Raw genomic sequence first — 20,854 nt, 5'->3', positions numbered from 1 at the left:
GTTTAGTGCTCTATTATAGTGGAATAATTTATAATTGAATCCTTGATACTTGCCTTACTTATCTCTGTGGGGAAAATTGAGCATGAAATCATTCACTTCGGAAAAATTGTTGAATACAGGAAATGCCAATTTTTAAAATTAAATAAAACTTGAGCAGTTTTTGGTTTTACCTTCAGATAGCAATTTAAAACTGCAGTTGTTTTCCACAGTAAGCATTCAGTTTATGGCAGTTTATTAGCATTTTATGTGATATTTTATGTCATTAGGATAATAAAACACCTATCATTTTACCACTAAGAGGAAAGAGCACAGCCAGAAATAGATGTATAATGCACATAATCTTCTGGTTTCATGGCTGGTGCCATTGTGAGTGGCTTGGCTTCTATGACAATGGGACATTCTTTGACTATAGCCTGTTAGGGAGGGATGGGATCTGTCTGTCTAGAAGAGGCAAGAAATCTTTGGCAACAGGTTGGCCAGCTTGGTGGGGCGGGCTTTAAAATGAAGGACATGGGGAGAGGGGTTCAAAATGACAATGCTCACTCCTGAGGGGTGGATGCAGGGTAAGTCAAAGGCTTATGGGTTAAGACTGAGAGGCAGGCCAACATGGGGGATGCTGTTGTGAGTGTTTGCTGCAGGCCACCTGATCAGGAAGGAGATGATGGCTTCTACAGACAATTGAAGGTAGCCTCATGATCACAGGCCCTGGTTCTCATGGGAGAATTCAACCAGCCTGATCTGCTGGAAAGACAGCACAGCTAGGTACACACAGCCCAGGTTGTTCCTGCAGAGGATTGATGATAACTTTTTCACACAGGTGGCAGAGGAGCCAACAAGGTGAAGTGTGCTCCTGGACCTTGTACTAACAAATACAGAAGTAGTGGTTGGGGATATGAAGGTTGAGGGCAGCCTTGGCTGCATTGACCATGAGGTGGTGGAGTTCCTGCGTGGAGGAAGCAGGGCAATAGGTAGAACTGCAGCCCTGGACTTCAGGAGAGCTAACTTTGGCCTCTTAAAGGACCTACTTGGAGGAATCCCATGGGTCAGGGCTTTAGCAGGTAGGGGGGTCCAAGAGAGCTGGCTAATATTCAAGCATCACTTCCTCCAAGCTCAACACAGGTGCATCCTCATGAGTAGGAAATCAAGCAAAGGGGGTAGGAGGCCTGCATGGATGAGCAAGGATCTTCTGGCAAACTTCAGACAGAAGGAAGAAGCTTACTGCATGTGGAAAAAGGGACAGGCCACCTGGGAGGAATGTAGGGATGTTGTCAGAATGTGGAGGGGGGCAATGAGGAAGGCTAAGGCCCATTTGGAATTAAATCTGGCAGGGAATGTCAAGGACAACAGGAAGGGCTTCTTCAATTACATCAGCAGGAAAAGGATGACTAGGGAAATTGTGGGCCAGCTGCTGCATGAGGTGGGTACCCTGGTGACGAAGGACACAGAAGGCAGAGTTACTGAATGCCGCCTTTGCTAGTCCTTACTTCCAAGGCCAGCCCCACAGTTTCCCATACCCTGGAGGCAAGAGAGGATGTCTGGAGAAAGGAAGACTTCCCCTTGATTGAGAAGGATCATGTTGGAGATCATGTAAGCAAACATGATACCCACAAATCCATGGGCCCTGATGGGATGCAATCCTGAGTGCTGAAGGAGCTGGCGGATGTTATTACTAAGCCACTCTCTGTCATCTTTGGAAGGTCATGGAGGACAGGAGAGATGCCTGAGCACTGGAGGAAAGCCAGTGTCACTGCAGTCTTCACAAGGGGCAAGGAGGACCCAGGAAACTACAAGGCCAGTCAGCTTCATCTCCATCCCTGGAAAGGGACCTCCATCCTGGAGGTCGTCTGGAAGCATATGGAGGAAAATGTTATCAGGAGTACTCCACATGGATTCACCAAGGGGAATTCATGCCTGACCAACCTGATAGCCTTTCATGATGGAATGACTGACTGGGTAGAGAAGGGGACAGTGGTGAATGTTGTTTGCCTTGACTTCAGCAAGGCTTTGGCCACGGTCTCCCACAACATCCTCGTGCATAAGTTCAGGCTGTGTGGATTAGATGAGCGGACAGTGAGTGGGCTGAGAAGTGGCTGATGGCAGAGCTCAGAGGGCTGTGACCAGCGGTGCAGAGCCCAGCTGGAGGGCTGTAGCCAGGCGGCTGCTGACCCTGTTCCCCAGGGCTCAGTGCTGGGCCCAGTCCCGTTCAGCTGATTCACCGGTGACCTGCGTGAAGGGACAGTGTCCCCTCAGCGAGTTTGCCCATGATACAAAATTGAGAGGAATGGCTGATACCCCAGAAGGCTGCGCTGCCGTTCAGCGAGACCCAGAGAGGTGGAAAGTTCAGTAAAGGCAGGTGTAAGGTCCTGCACCCAGGGAGGAACAGCCCCAGGCACCAGTGCAGGCTGGGGCTGGCCTGCTGGGAGGCAGCTCTGTGGAGAAGGAGCTGGGAGACAGCAAGTTGCCCACGGGCCAGCTGTGAGCCCTGGTGGCCAAGGCGGCCAATGGGATGCTGGGGGGCATGAGGAGAAGAGTGGCCGGCAGGTGGAGGGAGGTGACCCTCCCCCTCTGCTGTGCCCTGGGGACGCCGCAGCTGGAGCGCTGTGCCCAGTGCTGGGCTCCCAGTTCGAGACAGACAGGGAACTGCTGGAGAGGGGCCAGCGGAGGGCTACAGAGGGGGTGAGGGGCTGGAGCAGCTCCTTTATGAGGAAAGGCTGAGGGAGCTGGGCCTGTTTAGCCTGGTGGAGACTGAGAGGGGATCTTACCGGTGTCTACAGATATCTTAAGGGCGAGTGCCAAGAGGATGGGGCCGGGCTCTTTTCAGTGGCGCCCTGTGACAGGACAAGGGGCAGCGGGCACAAACTGCAACACAGGAGGTTCACCTGAGTATGAGGAAAAACTACGCTGAGGGTGGCACGCTCTGGGTGGCACAGGCTGCCCAGAGAGGCTGTGGAGTGTCCTTCTCTGGAGACACTCAAAACCCGCCTGGAGAGAATTCTGTGCAACCTGCTGCAGGTGAGCCTGCTTTAGCAGGGGGTTGGACTAGATGATCTCCACAGGATCTTTCCAGCTCTGACCATTCTATGATTCCATGACAGATTTATTCAAAACCATATTTCTGCTTTTTAGCGTATATTCATTTGCTAGAGGTTTACAGGACATAGAGCCCTTGACAGTAGACAGACCAGACCAGTGAGGGTGAGGTTTTAAAAATGGCAGTAGTAGTGTGTACTTAAATAGTTTTTTAGATATATATATGTTTTTGAATAAGTACTGAAACGTTTTGCACAGAAGATGCAGTAATTGAAATTACAGTTGGAACATTTTTGTGTTCAGTAAGAAGATCCCGTTTCTCTAACACTTGTATGCTTTAAGTTATTAATTAAAGTTCATTCCTTTTCTTGAAGTAAGTACGTAGCAGTCCACTTTTTTATATCTAATTCACTGCCTAGTGAGGTATACGTGCCTCCTTCTGTTTGATATTTATGGGCTTTGGATCAGGACTTCCTTTTTCTAATTATGATGAGTATAAAGACTTGAACCCTTCTAATTTGTGTATTCATATGCATGCATGCATGTGCACACTTCGTCTGTGTTAGTGCCTGTCTTACTGCTTTCTAATGTAAATCTGCTAGATTTGTTTTATGCTATATGAGATCTTGATTTAGAAATGTAGAAGTAATGAATAGTGCTCTTGACTTGCAGAAGCATTTTTTTTCAGAAGCGACTCCTTTACCACATATAAACCAGATTTTCAAGTTTTAAAATAACACACTTCTGTAAAATACTACAGTATTTGCCTTATTTTGCAGTTGTTTTATGATGTACAAATTGGTGTAACTCCTTAGGACAGTTACTGTTAATCAGTCTCTGTCCTTTATGAATCCTTCTGATGCATCTATTAACTGCCTCTTTCACTTAAAATCTTGTTTGTGGAAAAAATGAATCAAGTGAACTTGTCTAACAGCTTTGCCCTGTGATATTATTCCCTGTTCTCAATTACCAGATTTTGTCTCCAGTTACATTCTATAATTGCAGCAGCTCTGTATTCATCAGGCCACATGAAGTTACTGCTTAGATAGTGCTTTTCAATGGCAGAGTTAACCAGAAAGCCGATACAAAGTTAGTCATTTATTTCTCTGTCTCAGTTTAGTTCTGTTACATTTGTCCAGCTGTATAACAAAGTTAAAGAAATACGCTTTTCTTCATGGTAGGGCAGTGAAGAGGCAGTAGAAGGAAGGGAAGTGGGGTTGTGAAAGAGGGGTGATGGGACTATGTGCAGCTTCCTTAACTTTTCCAAGAGCCCCTCTTGGCCATCAGTGTAATAATCACATGGAGAATGTAATAGTTTTAAAGCCTTTTGATGGTGATGAGCACAAAATCCAAGATCATTCTTTCTTTTGCCTGAGATAAAGTTGAGGTCAACCTTCATCAGTAATTATTCTTGAGAATGAGATTGAATAAAATCAATGAAGGCATCACAAATGTTTTGGATTTTATTAAAACTAGCTGAGAAGTTCAGTACAATGGAGGGTTGTGCTGCAGGCAAATGAAAGCTGCAAAAAAAGGTTTGTATATTGAGTCCTCAAGATTGAAAAATAACTTTGGGACAAAGGAACTCTTGGATTTCATGTACAGTGGTCATACATCTGGGGAGAGCAGCAGTGACATAGTGAGTTTGGGTTCCAGCATCAGTAGGTAGCCTATCACATCTCTTCATTGCTCCTTTTGACAGTGCAACACTACATCAGACTGGAATCATAGAAATCTATAGCTGAAAGTGATGTTGAGAAATCATTTAGTTCTAGCTTTAGCACTGAGTTGGGTGGGAGAATTTGTTCAGAGATTGGCTTGCTGCTTTATGTCTTAAAACATGAAGGTGCTTGCTCACTAGGATTTTATTTTAGTGGCCTTAACTTAATATGATCCGTTTAACCATTGAGAAGAATATGATCTCTGTAAGGCTGATAGAGCTGTACAGGGTATGTAGCAGCTCCTAAACCATCACAGTCTGCAACCCAGTACATGAAGCCATTGTCAATTTCAGATGACTTTAATACGCTGGATTGTGAATTCTGGCAATTCAGGAGTTTCTACATTCAGCCATCCATGCAGCAGAATCTGAGGAATGGCATGAACTGCTTGAGCAATTCCAATTTAGTCCTGGACCTCACGTGGATTAACAGTGAGTCACTGAGTACTTCCACGGCAGGCAGAGCTAGTACTTCTGTAGTTACTGGTCCCCTGGTAAGACCATTTCAGAAGATTCGTATAAAAATTATTAATGGTGAGCATAAAGTCACAGCTGCTTTCCTCCATCTGTTAAAAGCAGTGCTTGATTCTTTAAAAGAGTGCCTCATTTACCTACATCTATTTTTCTTTCTTGACTGAACAGCATCAGCAAACCAAGAATTGGAAATGCAGATCTACCAGAATCTCAACTTGACATTGTTGTTTTCTAAGTGATCTCTTTTTGTTTATATAAATACAGAATTGAATGTGAGCAAATACAGACATAATTGTTCTCTGAACCTCAGTGCTCCTGGTCTTATGAAAATCGATGACAGAGGTACAGTCCAGTGTTCATCCCCTGGGCTAGAAATTGTATGTACTTTTTTTGGAATTCACATTTAAAGTAAAACAAGATGAAGTTTTGTAGTTAAAAAGATCAACACTAATGAGTGCTTTAGAGGCACAAAGGGAGAGTATAAGAGCTTAGCTGAAATGAATTTAATTGGCTCATGGTGACTATTGTAGCTGTCTTTATGTTGTAAATACCTGCTTCAGTCTGGTTGATCTTAAATTTAGACTATACCTACTTCTAGTCTTGTCTATCGTGGAAAGCATTTCTGCCTGTTAAGGTTGTGACTGCTATTCTGGGAAACGGGCCTAAAATGATTGTTTGACTCAAATTTTCTGCGCTGTGTCAGGCCATTATGGTGTTTATCTGAGGCCTGATTCCAGACTGGAATGTATTTTATGGCATCTTGGTATATTTTGGCCCAACCAGTAAGCCATCTCACTGTAAAGACACGAGCTGTAATCACTCAAGGAGTGTGGAGTGAAATGCTGTTCAATAAGAGCTGTTAAATAAGAGGAAGCACCATCCCTTCATTAGAAAAAGCAGCATCTGAAAAGACGTTTTCCATTAGATCTGTACATTTTTTGTGTGTTTGTTCCAAGCACAAATACCATAATTCACTCCAAAGCCTCTGTCACCTCTGCAAGAGCTTAGACTTTTTTTAAAAATTCTCCCTTCCCCCAACCCCAGTCTTGTAATTATGTGAAAAGCAACCACTCCCTACCCCTTCTGCACCAATGAATGGTCAGTTAATGCTATTTTCAAAGGTATTCTCCAATTCTGCTGGCTCACACAGGAGTGTTTTTCCCAGGAAATCTATTTTTGACTGTATCCTGAACCATTTAGGTAATACAGGTAAAATATACATATGAACATATCTTTAAGGAAAAAATATCCCCCTTTGCTCCAGATTAATAGTAAACTTACACATATATGTGTATATATATTTGTGTATGGTTGCTGTAGTGGAGTCTTTCACCAAATGAGCAAAAGTCTTTTAATAGGTTTTTGAAATGAACAAACACACCAAAAAAGAGGCTAATACGTAGGCTTTATTCAAAGAGGTAATTTAAGTCTGGTATTTTATATATTAGAGTCTTGTTGAAGACAACTGTAAGCACAAAAGAAGTAATTTTGTTAGGGTATTCTCTTGTGATATATTGTAGGATCTGGAAGGAAAAAAAAAATTCTGGAAGTAAAAGGAAGCTCCTTTTATCAGACCCCCTCTGTGCTGGAAGCAGTAGTAGTACTTCTTGTGCAAACATGACAGATGAGTATGGTTACAGACACAAAATGGGAATGAAGGTTTTGGTGTGATGAGGGTTTGTGTTGGGGGTTTTTATTTCAGTATTTGGTAGTTACTGCTAATTGTGGCTTCTGCTACGCATGTTCCAGCTCCTTTACTTGCCTCTCCTCCCCTCATCACTCAAAAAAAGGCAAGTGTAGTAAACTGTATTTCTGAAGCTTACCTAGTCAAGTATACTATGGTTACTGAGACCAGTTACTTGACACACTAAAACTATCTGGCTTATTGCTTATGTCTATTGTGCAGGTGTTTGCAAACTATGGTGGAGGTTGTACCTTGCTGCCCCTTGTGCCTCCTCAGGACATTGGTGACACTGGCAGGATGCTGGTGACAATGGCAGGACGTTCTCTGGGCACATAATGTACCTATGCATGCTGCTTCAGTCTGTCCCATCCAGTCTTCTCTTAGTATAAGGTAAAGCACAGGGAGAACTTTCTGTGGTGATTGCTAGCTTGTGATAGAGTTGTTAAATAAATGAAAAATAATTAAAAAAAGACACAGTGTGGGCAAGTTGGAACCATAGATTTTTTTTTTCTCACTAGAAATAAATGTATTCAGGCCTTCATGCATGTATATATACACACAAGGTACACAGATCAAGATGAAAACCTTCGATTCCAATATGCAGGAGAAACAGGCTAATGAAGAAAGGAAAGTGGAAGAATGTGGTATAGTTAAGACAAGAATGGGTAACCTATGACACAGCCAATGACTTCATCTGTAGTTCTGTTACATACTTTGTTTATGGATCATGTTGTCTGTCAGTGTATGACTTGCTAAAGCAACTTGGACGGCCCTCAGAAAGGAAACAGTTATCCAACCTGAGTTAGAGAGTGTCTGTGTTAGGAGTTCCAGGTCACAGGGGACTGTGTAGCTTTAGCAATGGTAAAGTCCATGGAATATTCGGACCACTGGCAGGAAAGCTGTCGTGAGCTCCTTGGAGCTATCTATCAATGCAATTGATACACTGAACAAAATTGGTTTGTTTTCCAAAGAACACAGGTATTCCAGCAAGATAGAATTTTACCGTATTCCTGGCTAGCTCTTATCCCAGCCTAAATCTCATGGAAGTCTAGTTCAGTGTAGTAGTTTTACCAGCGTACTTTCTTTGCTCTTTAATGTCAGAAAACAGGAGACATCCTACAGCTTGATGTATGCACAAGAAATGTCATTTGCGTAAATTTTCAACTTGAGAACATCAGAAATCACTGCCACCTCTGCTAGTTTTATAAGCTCGAAATGCAATAGCTCCTCTGTGCAATGGGACCTTTTAGAAGTGGCAAGGTTTTAGTTTGGGGATTTGAGGCACTCTAGTAGTGGGGACAACATACTGATAATGGGGAGATCTTTAGCAGTTCCTTGGGTTTCTAAGGGACTCTATTCTCAGAGTTGCATTGCTTTTTCATGTGAGCAATAGCTGCATGAATAGTTGTGCTCAATAACTATGAGGAGATGTGTTGTGATTTATTATTTTTTTTAACACACCCTCCCGCCCAAGCAGGAAACTTAAATGAATTTCAAATATTTGCATGATTTCTAGGGTGATGGGCATTTTATGCCTTTGTATATCAGCTACTGCAAACAAAAGAGCAGATCTACACTGCTGTTACTATCGCCTCTCTCTGCTGACTAGCTCCCCGATGCTGCAGATGCCCGAGCTGCCGCTGCTGGTAAGTGCTACAGAAGACTATTCAGCTTCCCTTTGCAGTCTGCTCTGTCCCCTGATTCACCAGGGCGTACCGTAGCTGTGGCTGCAGATTAGACTTTTCTCTCCCTCCCCCTGCGAGACCTCTGTGTGCTTTGACGTCATGTGTGCTCCTTTCAGTTGCCATAGCAGCCCCATTCCCCAAGCTCTCTGCCTGTCTCCTCTGGTAGGTTCCACAATGGTACAGCCAGCATCACGCTGCACAATGGTTTCCAGGCAGTGAAAGAGCGTGATTCAGCAAGCCACTCTTTCCCCCCCCTTTTTATTTCATTATTATCAGACATTTTGCCTCCCCTTTTCTGTTCTGCTCTACCCTGTCCCCCAGGCTTTTATTTAGTTCTTTAAAGGAAAACAGTGATTTACCTTTAATCCAACTACCCATCTTTTTGTTTTTTATTATTATTATAAATAGCCCATCTTTTCCTCGGCACTGTTTGGAATGTGATTTAAAAATACCACCTAAAGTCGCAGTTTGGGGGAAAGGTTTCTGGACAAGGAGAATAGCTCGCAAGCACGGAATGGTAGGTGGTTGATGCTAATATTCTATGACTAACTGCTTTTGCAGGGTGGGGTGATGAATATTGATTGCTGTTTAAAAAAAATGGGGGAGAGGGAGAGAGAGACAGGCTAATGAAGTAAACTGCTAACCGAAGCAAGAAGGCTGCAGCTGTATATTTTGTGGCCAGAGAACCATCATTTTCCTGTGTTCAGGTGCGTATGAGCTTTTCTCTTTGGATGATTTAGGTGACTGGTGGTTGTGAGAGCAGTGCAGAGGCACATCATGGACAGGAGTGTGATAGTGCTTTACCAGCTGGCTCATGTAAACAGTAGTGTTTTACTCAGCCTCATCACCTCTAACGCTGCTTGGGGGCTTATGGGGGAAGGAGGTGTCTTGCCTTGCAATTCAGTAGGAATGAGTGCATTGTGTGAGTTATATAGTCCATAAAGAGCCGTATAAAATTTGAATTCATAAACATTTTTTTTTAAAAAAACAGGATAATGATAAGCAATTAGAAGATCTAGAGAACAGAAGTCTTGGCCTTTTGCAAAGTGGTTGAATGCAAGAAAAAAAAAAGAAAAAGTGTGTGTGTGTGGAGAAGTGAGTGTTTGACAAACCTTGTTGGATATGGGGGTTGTTTTTAAGAAAGTGGTCTTTTAAGGTAATCATCACTCTTCTTCATTACTCTCAGATGCAAGTGAACAGTGCAGCCCATTGAGTCTTACAGAACCACTGAGAGCTTTTAGAAGTGTTTACAGTGCTACAGGCCAGTTATTTTGCAAAGAGAATTAACAATCTGTAGATACTGCAGTGAAATGAATGTTGCTTTGCAGGGAAATCCTCTGGCAGGAAAGCTATTGCTACAGGAAGAGATGTTGTTTTTGTTTTTTACTGCAGAGAGGCCTTCTTAGAAATCACACAAATTTGACTTGGATAATTAAGTGTTACAGCATTGTTTAATAAGCAGGCGGTGCTTCCGGTGAGCCACGATGGGCATGTTTCACACCATTTGTGTACTGAGTGATTGTAAGCTTGTTTACGTGGGCTCTTTTTGCTGCATAGCTTCATGATACCCTCAATGCAGCCTTCCCCTTCTCTCATATGTTCACTGTGAGTTTTGCTAGAGATTTGTTTGAAGACAAACCAACACTATATGAAAATACAGATTTTGAAAAAAATGATGGCATAGAGTAGAATATTTTTTTTTTAGGAGGAAAATGCAAATAAGCGTACTGTAAATGATCAGAAGTCTGAAATCAGCTTGCTGGAGGACACAGAGCTTGTCATGCAAGGGCAGCTTCAGAAAAAGAGAAAGGTTAGGACAGAACAGGATGGTGTTGGTACTGTACAGGGCTGTTTGTCTTTGCCCACATGTAAGCTATCTTTTGTTCCTGTGCTTTGAGGAAAGTGGAGTGCACAAAACCTCTGGTATTTTAACCCTCTTTCAGAACATTGCTCTGTAGTCACTAGCCAGGAACACTCTACAGTAGTATTTTCTTCCATGGTACTTCTGCTGTGTGCTTACTCTTCCTGCTAGGAAAGGTGGCGTAGAAGTAACTTTTCAATTGGCGCAGCTTACTGACTTTCTCTTACTGGACACAGATGTGAATGACAAGGGTGATTTGACCTTAGCCATTAAACAATATTCTTGCTTCATGGCTCTCAGTAAACTGCACTCTTGTGCATTGCTCTCTCCTGCTGTTTCAGAGTACACATAATTTGTTGGGGTCCTGCTGTAATTATGCTTTTGTTGAGGTGTCTTGGGATTATAGGGATGTCCCTAAATAGGATAAGGGCAAAAATCACTTAACATGAAAAATAAGTTGCCTTCAGCTGCCTGCTCGGTATTAGAAAATGTCCCTCTCATCATTAGAAATATGTGTGCACACTGAAAGGGCTTTTTATGAGCAGGCCTTAGGGGTGAGTGGTTTTTTTGTAGGTTCCCCCCTGCCTCGCTGTCAGTGGTTGGCAGGTTTGCAGCCATTATTTAGAGATTTAATAGTACTGGATCAATAATTATAAGACAAAATACCTTCCAGTGGTGTTACAGTACTTTGCTTGTGAAAGCAAAGGGAGAGCTATGAAATTTCCCTGATGTGGTATTGGAGAATGTCAGAAGCTTACTTGTAGTTTGCAGTCTGTTGCAAAACTCATGCAATTTAAGGGAGAGCTAGAGCAGGCCCAAAGAAGGAGGGGTTTTAGTATTGCTTTTGCAGACGACACTATAGTTTTATTAAATTTTGGAAGGCAGAAAAGCTGTCTTTAGAGGAACGTCCCTAGCTTTAAAATTGATTACCTCTTAAAGTGTTGTTCAGTAGAAGCTACCCAGTTCTTTGGACGATTCTTGAATAACAGAAAGTATTGCCAGCTTGTTGATAAATTTTCAAAACAAAGTCATTTATTTGTTTTTTTGAATGGCAGGCATTCTATACCTCACATTCCACTGGTTACATTTTGAGCTTCTAGCAGTACTAGAGTTGATGACCTAAAAGCCTAGTGATTGCTGTATTACCACAGCTGCTGTGCTGTTATGTCATCAGGCGAAAAGGAGAGAGACTTCACTGATCCGTAGTACTGAATATACATATAACCTTTCCAATTCCAACGTTTCCAATGCTCGTATTCTGCTACCCTTTTCTATGATTCTTGCATGCTTATGATTTTGAAGGCCACGTGCAAGAAAAATTAACCCTCATAAAAGGGCACTAGTTAAAGGAGAGAATGCTGCATTTGCTGTGAGTTCTTTCTTTCTTGCAGCACCGTCTGTGGAGACAAACATATGAAAAACAGTCTTTCACAGAAAAAATCTCTTGTACTTAAGTAACTATCTAAAACGGATGGGTCTGAAACTGGAAGTGTGAAATATTAGGTGTTTGGGCTGTTTCCTTTCTCTTGGGCTGTGATAGTGAGATTAAGTTATAAATCAAAAGCATTACAGGGGATGGGATGGAATTTAGTGGTCCCCTGTCCACCATTTGCAAAAGGTACACAACTTTACTTGAGTTGCTGTACTGTGTTTTAGCCTGATAGCTGTAGACTTGTTAGCAAGCTTTAGAATCAGTCTTGCCTAGTTGTTAGAAGCAAAGGATAAGAAATTAAAATCCTGATACTTTACAGTCTTGTTTGTTATGTAGTGAGATTTTTAGTAAGAGATTTGGCACATGAACTCACTAGTGGCAGCGGAATGTTCTCAGCTTCATCTCTACAGAAGGGGTGTGGAGTCATTAGCTTCTGTGTATCTTCAGATATCCCTGACCATGCCTGGAGCATAGGACAGAGTCAGAGCCCTTGTTACAGCAAGAAAAAGAAAAAGCAGATGTTGTATTTTTAGGCTTCCATGTTTTTCTCCTATCCAAGGCAAAGAGGAGGATGATGATGAGTGCAGACCCTTGCTCTCATCACAGTAGTGACATGAGAAATTTTGGATGTTTTAGTCTCCCAGGACTGCTGTCAGCTTTTTACGTTGCAATAACCAGTAAAAGTTGGAGGACCAGAAGAGCCTTCCAGCCAAGTCAATAGCTGCTTCACCAGGATTCTACACTAAGAGGTCAGGAAATTAGGAACTACAGTTTGAAGTGGAATTTCAGGGAGCTTGAGTATGTGCAACTCTTGTACCAGTTCAGTGAAGTGTAGTGGGCCCTCTCTGATTAAGCCGTTGTTCTCTCATAAGGATTTTTAATCTTCTATTCTTAGTAGAAAGCTTTAGTTCTTCTGAGGTATTTGTGAACATGTTGTTAAACAGTGGTAAGAAAATGTTGCCCAAACCTTCCTGTTGGTCACCTGATTTTGTTCAGTGATTAGACCAGAGTGGTGCATGCTTGATTGTTCCTCCTGTCATTCACTGTCTTAATGCCGCAGCATTTGCTTTTTGCCACATTTCTGGAGGTTGTCTGTAAGTTTCTCACCTGCAAGCACTTTCTCTGTTGACCATATTTTGTTATGTGTTTTATTGTTTGATTTTAAGAGGATGCTAATTTGATAAACAGTAGTAGTAATTCACAGGCCTTTTCTTATGCCTGTATGTATCCATATTGCACAGTTTTTAAAGCTGTTCATAATGTCACCAGTCAAATTTAATTTTAATCCCCAAGCATTGGTAACAGATAACTACAAATCATAACTTGTTATAGTGAAAGTTTCTGCTTTTCCTTATTCTAAAGAGAAATTTGAAGATCCAACCTGAGAAAGATAGGATAGAAACAAAAATAATTATTTAAGAACAGTTTACGATTTTTAGTGCCATCAGTTGAAATTTGAACAGTCTTGAATATGAGCTCTTGAGCACTAGTGTTTGCCTACCTTAATTTTTATCTTTTTTCTTTTTTTTTCCTTCTTTATTTCTTTGGGAAAATAACCATGACACCTCTCTCCCATTTAAACAACTCTTCATTATGCATTATTACCTATCTCTAGCCTTTTTTCTTTGCATGGAAGAAGGGGAAATTTATGGTATGCATTCTGTCTGTACCTGGATGCTTTACGGTATTATCAGAGGAAAATCTTAAGTCTTTGTTACATGATGTGCAAATATTGACATTCCAGGTTAGCTTAGTTTTCTGAGCTTTTTCTGTGTCTATCAGACTTGAAAAATAAACCCTAAATATTTCTTTCTCTTTTTTGTGTGTGCTTAGGGCTAGTGTTAGAAACTTGTACCAGCAGCAGGCCAGCCAAATATCAGCTATGGCAACCCATGCATGAAGTTGATGCCTTTGAACCATTCCCTATAGATGAGACATAGCACATGCTGTGGTGAGTCAACAATGCATTATTTATTAAATCTTACTCCTTAGCAAACAAAGTAGTGCTTAATGCCAAAGTGCATGCTGATTTTTATTTGGGGGGACAGGGGGACGGGGACAGACAACCAACATTAAAACTTCCAGTAATTTTTAATACACATGAGCATAATGCTGTCTTCTTTCAAAAACCTTTTTCAAGTGTATCATTTCTGCATTGAACATGTAGTTATCGCATAGAGTGCATTAGGAGTATGGTTTTGCTGTAAGTGTGAAGACAGCAAAGTAATTAAAAAAAAAAAAATCCTGTATCTGCAGTGTTCCGGGTTTGATATAGCCACTATTTTACACCAAGTTTTGTAATTAAGGTTTTGCATCACTTTGATTTGGGGTGGGTGAGAGGAAGGGTTTTCTAATTTCTCTTTGAGATGACTGAAGACTAAGGAATACTGACAGAATTTTTTTGCATGTATTCTTTATCCTTGGACAGGAAAATAAATTGTGAGAGTAATGATGGAAAGCAAATAGCCTTTTTAAAAGTACTCTGTGGCTTTAAATATCTGGGAGTCTGCCCTTAATTTCAATGCATATTTCATGCATAATAAGTAATTTTGATCCTGATAATTCCTGTAAGATGGCTTTGGTATACCTTTGGGAGATGAGGAGTTGTTCTTAGGTGTCTCATGTAATCACAAAGGGATTATTGTGCAACCTTGTAACACTTGAAGGTAACCAATTTTCTGTTCAAAACAAGCTTATCTTCATTTCCCCCCGCCCCTATTGCTAGCTAGATGTTTGTCAGCTGCACTCACCATAACCAGCATAAACTGAAAGCCAGCAGCTTTAAAAGGAAGCCACAGATCCAAACTGATCTGTAGACTTCAAGCAGATCTTGTGTGGTTTGGCCTTTAACAATAGCCAGCATCAAATGTTATTCCTGGTGTTATTACACGAATAAAGCGTAGGTCCAAGTCACTAAAAAAATTCTGCTGTCTTGTTAGGGGTTAGAACTTGTTGTAAACTGCAGTTCAGTCAGAGGTGGAAACACATAGTATGTACTGACTGGTGGGTAGTAGTGGTACGTGGCTAATACATTAGTAATGAAATGAGTGCTCTGATGGCATGTCATTTTCATCCTTGATAGAGCTGCTGAAAAAAAAATGTAACAGGTGTCAGTTAAATCAAATTGACTCTGCTCTGGAGTGAAGTAAGAGAGAAAGTAGCAGAGCTTACTAGTCTATTGAAAGAATCTGTTCTGTTGAAGCCGAAGGGGTTTCCCTGTGGGAGAAACCATACATTGGACTTGTATAGTGATTTGTGCCATGAGGAGTCCCAGTCTGGGTGCTCATGTCCTTGACTTGTAGACATCCAATGGAAGCAAAACATTTATGTAGAACTTACGACCACCCTATATTACTACTATTTTTAACTTATGGTTTTTAAGGCCTATTGCATTTGTCCTAAGGCAATTCTTCTTAGCAGGCTAGCCTTCTTCTTGGTTTAATATGTGGGCTATAAAAACTGTGACACTTAACCTTTCTTATATGAATCAGTTTGGGTGAATTTTGAATCCATGATGAAGCCCAAAACCATACAACCATTTATTTATTTATTTTTAAATTTCTGTGTTTAGGACCATATAGATAACCTGCTGTTTGGAGATAATGAGAGTTTTAAATAAACTGGCCACAGCAAAGTATATATGATTTATAGTAATTGGTAGGGTTGTGCAAATAAGGGATTTTGTTAACATGTCCATAATGAACAGTAGCTACAGTGGTATTGTGCACATGTTAATACAATTAGCCCATACTCATGGCAGTTCAGTTCCTCTCTCCATTAACATTTTAAAAATTGCTGCATATGTAGAAACATCTTTTTGAAGAAGCTGGGTGATGATAATTCCCACTCTCAGCAATTTTACATTTAGTAGTATATGCAATGCTGTCTACAAGCAGTGTGACTTGATCATTTCTCCTTCAGGTCACCAGGAAGTCTTTGTCGTAATGTTGTAACTATTGATATTGCTGTGTGGTATTTGAAGCATTTACCAATGGCTCTGTTCAGTGTACTTTCTCTCTGAGTTCAGTGCACATCTAAGCTATGTCATCCAGCTTTGTTCTTCCCAATTTAGATTCTGTGATAGGTAATCAGTACAAATAAACTGCAGGTTTTCAGAAATGGCATATGATACGAATCAGAAGAACTCAGAGATGTCATTGGTAGGGAGCTGCTTGAGAAGTTTTCCTCCCAGCTGACATAATTTTAATAGACAAAAATAGTTAAACGTTTTAAACAGAAACTAGAGAGTTCAAGGTCTTGTTCTGAAGCTAAAGCTCCACAGAATATGTCTGTAGGTGTCTTCAGCATATAATACAATCCTTTAGCATGTATTTTAAGTATTTTATGTGTATGAATTAGGGATACAATCCTGTACACATGCATGAAGCAAATACAATTGGAAATCTGGGGCCTTGATGTGCAAATGCTTACGCTTTCTGTGGAGGTTCTCTCCAGTTAATATTGATCATTAAGGCATACAAATCACTTTGAATGCACAACTGTATTTTGCATCCAACCATTTCTTTTACGAAAATGCAAGCTTTATAACTGTGGAACTTGTATGTGAAATCAGAAACCAGGTCTAAAAGCATCTAGCACTAGCATCTAACCATCACAGTTAAATTAACTGTCAAGCAGCTTTTAAAAATGGTCAGGAAAAGTATCATTTGGAGAACAAAAATACTTAGCAGTATTCGTCACAAAAAAGAGCAGGTAATGAAAAAACGTAGGCAGCTTTGTTTAACATGAAAATAAGGTTAGTGCTATGGGTGATGGGAGTTTTGTAAAGCTGAGTTATAACTTTGGTAGAAATCATGTGAGAGGCTTTAATATATCTATGCAGATGAACAAGTGGGGGATAAAGTAATTTTTTTAAAAAAAACCGCTTTTATAGAAAGCTCCTCAAATGTTTCTTTTTCACAAAGTCTTAGCTTGGTATTTTGCAACCAAAGTTGCATGTTTTTATGAAACATTGTGTTGGCTTCTCTTATGTTCTTCCCTGTGTAAGTGCTAAGTGCACAGATAAATTCTAAACTCCATCTAGCCAAGTAAATGTAAAATAGCTCTAGTGAGTTTAATATGGTTACACCAGACTTGTATCAGAGGAGCTCAGAGCACATTTTCTCTGAGAAACCTGTGTTCTGCTTCTCTGATAGAAAAAGCCTATTTATATTAAATTTTCTGCATATGATAAATGTAAAAATTTGTTATCTGTTATTGATGGTGGTGATGTAATGAGCAACATTTTTCCCATTTGAGAATTGTTGCCTTAGCATATTTTCAAAAGCTATTTGTCATGTGATCAACTTCATACAAAGGTTTTCCAGAAGTGACCTGTAATTGTCAATGCTTTAACTGTTCACCTTCCCTACTGTTCACCTTCCCTGCTCTTAAAGGAGGATGGATGTTTTTTTTTTCCAGAAAGTGCTGAGATATTCACTTTGAATTACCGACTTTTCAGTGGAACCACTTCATCACCTTTTATTTTAATAAACTTTACTGGAAATACCCATATAAGGGAATTTTCCTGACTCTTGTTGTTGATTCTTTTTCCTTTATTTGGTTTTGGTTTGTGGTTGGGTTTGTTGATTTGGGGTTTTTTTGTCTCCTCAGGATATTGTTTTGTAGGATTTTTTCACTCCCTTTTAAGCACAGATAGCATTTTATTTTCCCCTGTTATTTCTCATTCTGATTCATATCCCTTTTCCCTCCATCTTTGGTTTGTCTTTTCTGATCCCTGCAGCCTGTAAGATTAGTATTTTAATTAAATGATACTGAAATGCAGCATTGTCACCTCTTGCAGTATTTGGGGTTTTTAATGCCCTAGGCTGTGTCACATACATATGAGAAACTATGAGCTTTTTTTTTTTTAATAATAATTAGGGTTTTCATCCTTATTCCTGGAAAAAAAACCCAAAAAACAAAACAACACCAAAATAAAGCTTAAGTATATGAATGCTTGAGGCTTCAAAAATGTATAACCCTCCCACCAAGATGATTCTGTAGTGGTATCTTAGAATTCTGGGGGCATATAACATGGTTCTTAGACTTCTGGGACTGATAGTCTTAAAAAATTATTTTTACAGTTAGTTGGAAAGTGAAGATTTGCTGTCTTTCTAAATGCTTGTAAAGACACGGACATACTTCTGTTCTGTATCTGTGTCTGTGTGCCTCGAGTTGCCTGGATTGGCCTAGGAAAAGCCAAGGTATTTGCACATTTAAAAAGTAAAAATGAAATTCTTCTAAAAAACTCAAGTGCAGATGCCTGTCTTTGGGGATCTCTAGTTGTTTTAATTTCACTTTGAAATACAAAATGAAATGCTTTTATTCTGCCATATGTCAGTCTGTGCTTATTGAAAAGGAGTGAACTTACTTTACTTCCCTGTGCCAGGTGTGACCTGTGAACATATCACACAAAACATTTGTGTGCCTGCTGTGTTTTTTGAGTTGCTGATGGAAAAAATAACTCTGTGCAACCTGGCAGGCTAGTTCAGTATTTGGCAGGCTCCCCCTCAACCTTTTGGAAAATATCCAGGACTATTGCTGTGGAATATGGGAGTAGAATGTCAGACAAATATCTTCTGAACCTTTGAGCAGTTTTTCACTGTGATCCTTATGAGTTGTATTAAAATAATTCAAATAGCCTGCAGAAGAATAAGTGGAAATGCCAAATCAATAATAAAAAACACAGAGAATGGTGCCAGCAGAAGGGTGGAAAGGAGACCAAGACAGCAGTAAATTCAGCTATGTTAATGGGTATGGCATATGAACCCATATTATATAAAGTGGTGGGAAGTATTTTCTAACCACAGGGGGAAATATTTTGCCTGCTTCCTCTTCTAGACTAGTCAGTATGGTGTGTTGACTCTGTGCCTATTTCTGTGTCTACTGTTCTTAGCAAAAGAGCTTTTTCTTATTGCAATCTGTCAACAGGAGCAGAAACTTGAACATACTGTGTAATACCATCAGCTTTTCCTCTGCTTACCTTCCCTCTGCTGTTGTGTGTATCAGGAAGAATGGGTAGCATTGACTGCGAGTGAAGAGCATAGCTCTTGTAGAGAGAAGCATCTGCAGTACTGGCAGCACCAGCTAGCACATTAATGCTCACTGCACTAAGGCTTAGGTCAAGCTGCCTGAAGCCACCAGTATGCTAACCGCTGTACTTCAGGTTAGCTGCTTTAAGCTTTTGGGGCAACTATTAAAAAAAAAAAAAAAGAGTAAAAAGTAAAAGAGAGATGTACAGGATTATCGATGCAATGCAGCAAGTATGATGCTAATGTCATGAACCTTCTCTCAACTACTGTGTGTTGGGATGGAGTGTTGCAGACTAGTGAGGGATCAAAGGCACACATGCATGATGGAGGACTATCCAGAAGGGTGAGGTTATCCAGAGGTTATTTAAACTCATCGTACATCCACAACCTCATCTACAGCACGTGAAGTATCCTTGTTGTGTTGGATGCAGACTGCTGTCCGGTAGCAGGTTGGCAAGAAGAGAGTGAACTTTGCAGACATGGTGCAGTACTCGTGCGTTCTTAATATGCTCTAAATTCCTACAAAATTACTAAGAGCAATTCACTTGTGATGAGTTTGAGGAGATGTAATTATTAAATAGGCATTCTTGAGCTGCTGGATTTTGAATAGCTTTGGCTTTGTTTTATAAGAATCAGAATTCTTCAGGCTTACAATTTTATCTCTTCAAAGAAAAATAAGAATCTAACAATAGCCAGTAGTCTCACAGGAAGAATCCATCTAGCAAAGGCTTCTGTCCTCAGTAGCCATTAGCTAAATATTTGGTGAAGGAAAGTGAGAACAAGATAAGCAATTATTAATGTGTCCTTTTGTATTCCAGAAGGCTGATTTTTTTTGAGACAGAAGTTGTTTCTTTGTGTTAAAAAATTTGTTTGGTAATTCAACATTTTCTGCCCAATTTGTGTTTTATGAACTCTTTTCTAGGTGCTTAATATGAAGAACAAGTTCTGGCTGCATTACAAGTGCAGCTTGTCAGGTGTAGATAGTAATCTTATCCCAGAAAAATAAAAATTTCTCGTGTGAACCCACTGTAAGACTGCAGGGGTTTTGAAAGTACTATGAAGACGTAATAGCATCCTGATAAGAAGTTTTGATTCATAGCAGATATGAAATCATTGCTAAAGGTAATGTTTATACAGCAGACTCTGAAATAATTTATCATGTATGTAGCTTTGTGTTAACATGGCTACTATCCCAAGCTAGTTCATCAAGATCCGTGCAGAATTTGATACAGAGACTTCCTAATCTGCTCCCTTAATGCTTTTGTTTCTGGCTGTAACTCCAGTTAGGTATTCAGCTAGTAGGGTTGCTTTCCTTGAGTAGTGCATAGGGTGGGCTGAGCCGATGTCAGTGCTCTCTGTTCTGGCCTTCCAACACTGCATGAGAGGGGAGAAGGATGGGAGGGTTTTCTTGCCTTGTAAGCTGTTAGGATTGAAACAGAGCACACAAGAGAAAGCAGGGAAGAATTAATTACCCTGTGTCTCAGAGAGTGGATGTGAAGGTTTGACTTGGTTGCACATCAGAACCAGATGACATAATGACCTATAATGGTATCCAAATGTTTCTGTCCCTGTACTCTCAAAGCAATTTCTTTTCTCTGAACCTAAGTGGTTACTGTTGTTGGCAGGTTTTTACCTTTAACTTCACTAATTCATGCCTAGTCCAAATACTGTCTATATAATTTACCGCAGAAAATTCAGAGATAGTTTAAAGATTGGCTTTATCTTTAATAGGAACATCCTATCTTTAAATAGGAACATTAAATAAATAAAAAAGGGGGGGGGGGGGGGGACACGCAAAAAATAAAAATATATTTTGATGCTGATTTTCTTGAAACAAAAATAACCAAAAGATCCTCTCTGAGCTTTCCTGAAAAAGGTCTGCATGATTTAATTGTGAATCACAATGCTGCTTAAATGCCTGCATTAATTTTCTG

At 40.4% G+C, this 20,854-nt stretch overlaps 1 protein-coding gene across 8 annotated transcripts in view; it reads left to right on the top strand.

Moving 5' to 3' along the window:
* MAPK10 (mitogen-activated protein kinase 10) overlaps positions 1 to 20,854 on the top strand; it is a 199,931-nt gene that overhangs the window by 21,307 nt on the left and 157,770 nt on the right. For 6 of the 8 annotated variants that reach the window (XM_080367456.1, XM_080367458.1, XM_080367457.1 and 3 more), the window contains exons 1-2: positions 547 to 9,110; positions 13,720 to 13,837. The gene's annotated coding sequence lies outside the window, so the exon portion shown is untranslated. Of the gene's footprint in view, positions 1 to 546; positions 9,301 to 13,719; positions 13,838 to 20,854 lie in introns of those variants that run through there. The other 2 variants (XM_080367454.1, XM_080367453.1) reach the window with 2 other exon arrangements.

The sequence above is a fragment of the Falco punctatus genome (assembly GCF_963210335.1).
Source record: "Falco punctatus genome assembly, chromosome: 1".
In the NCBI taxonomy this organism is placed as follows: domain Eukaryota; kingdom Metazoa; phylum Chordata; class Aves; order Falconiformes; family Falconidae; genus Falco; species Falco punctatus.
Note: the sequence above shows the minus strand (reverse complement) of the source record. Positions and strands in the feature narration are given on the sequence as shown.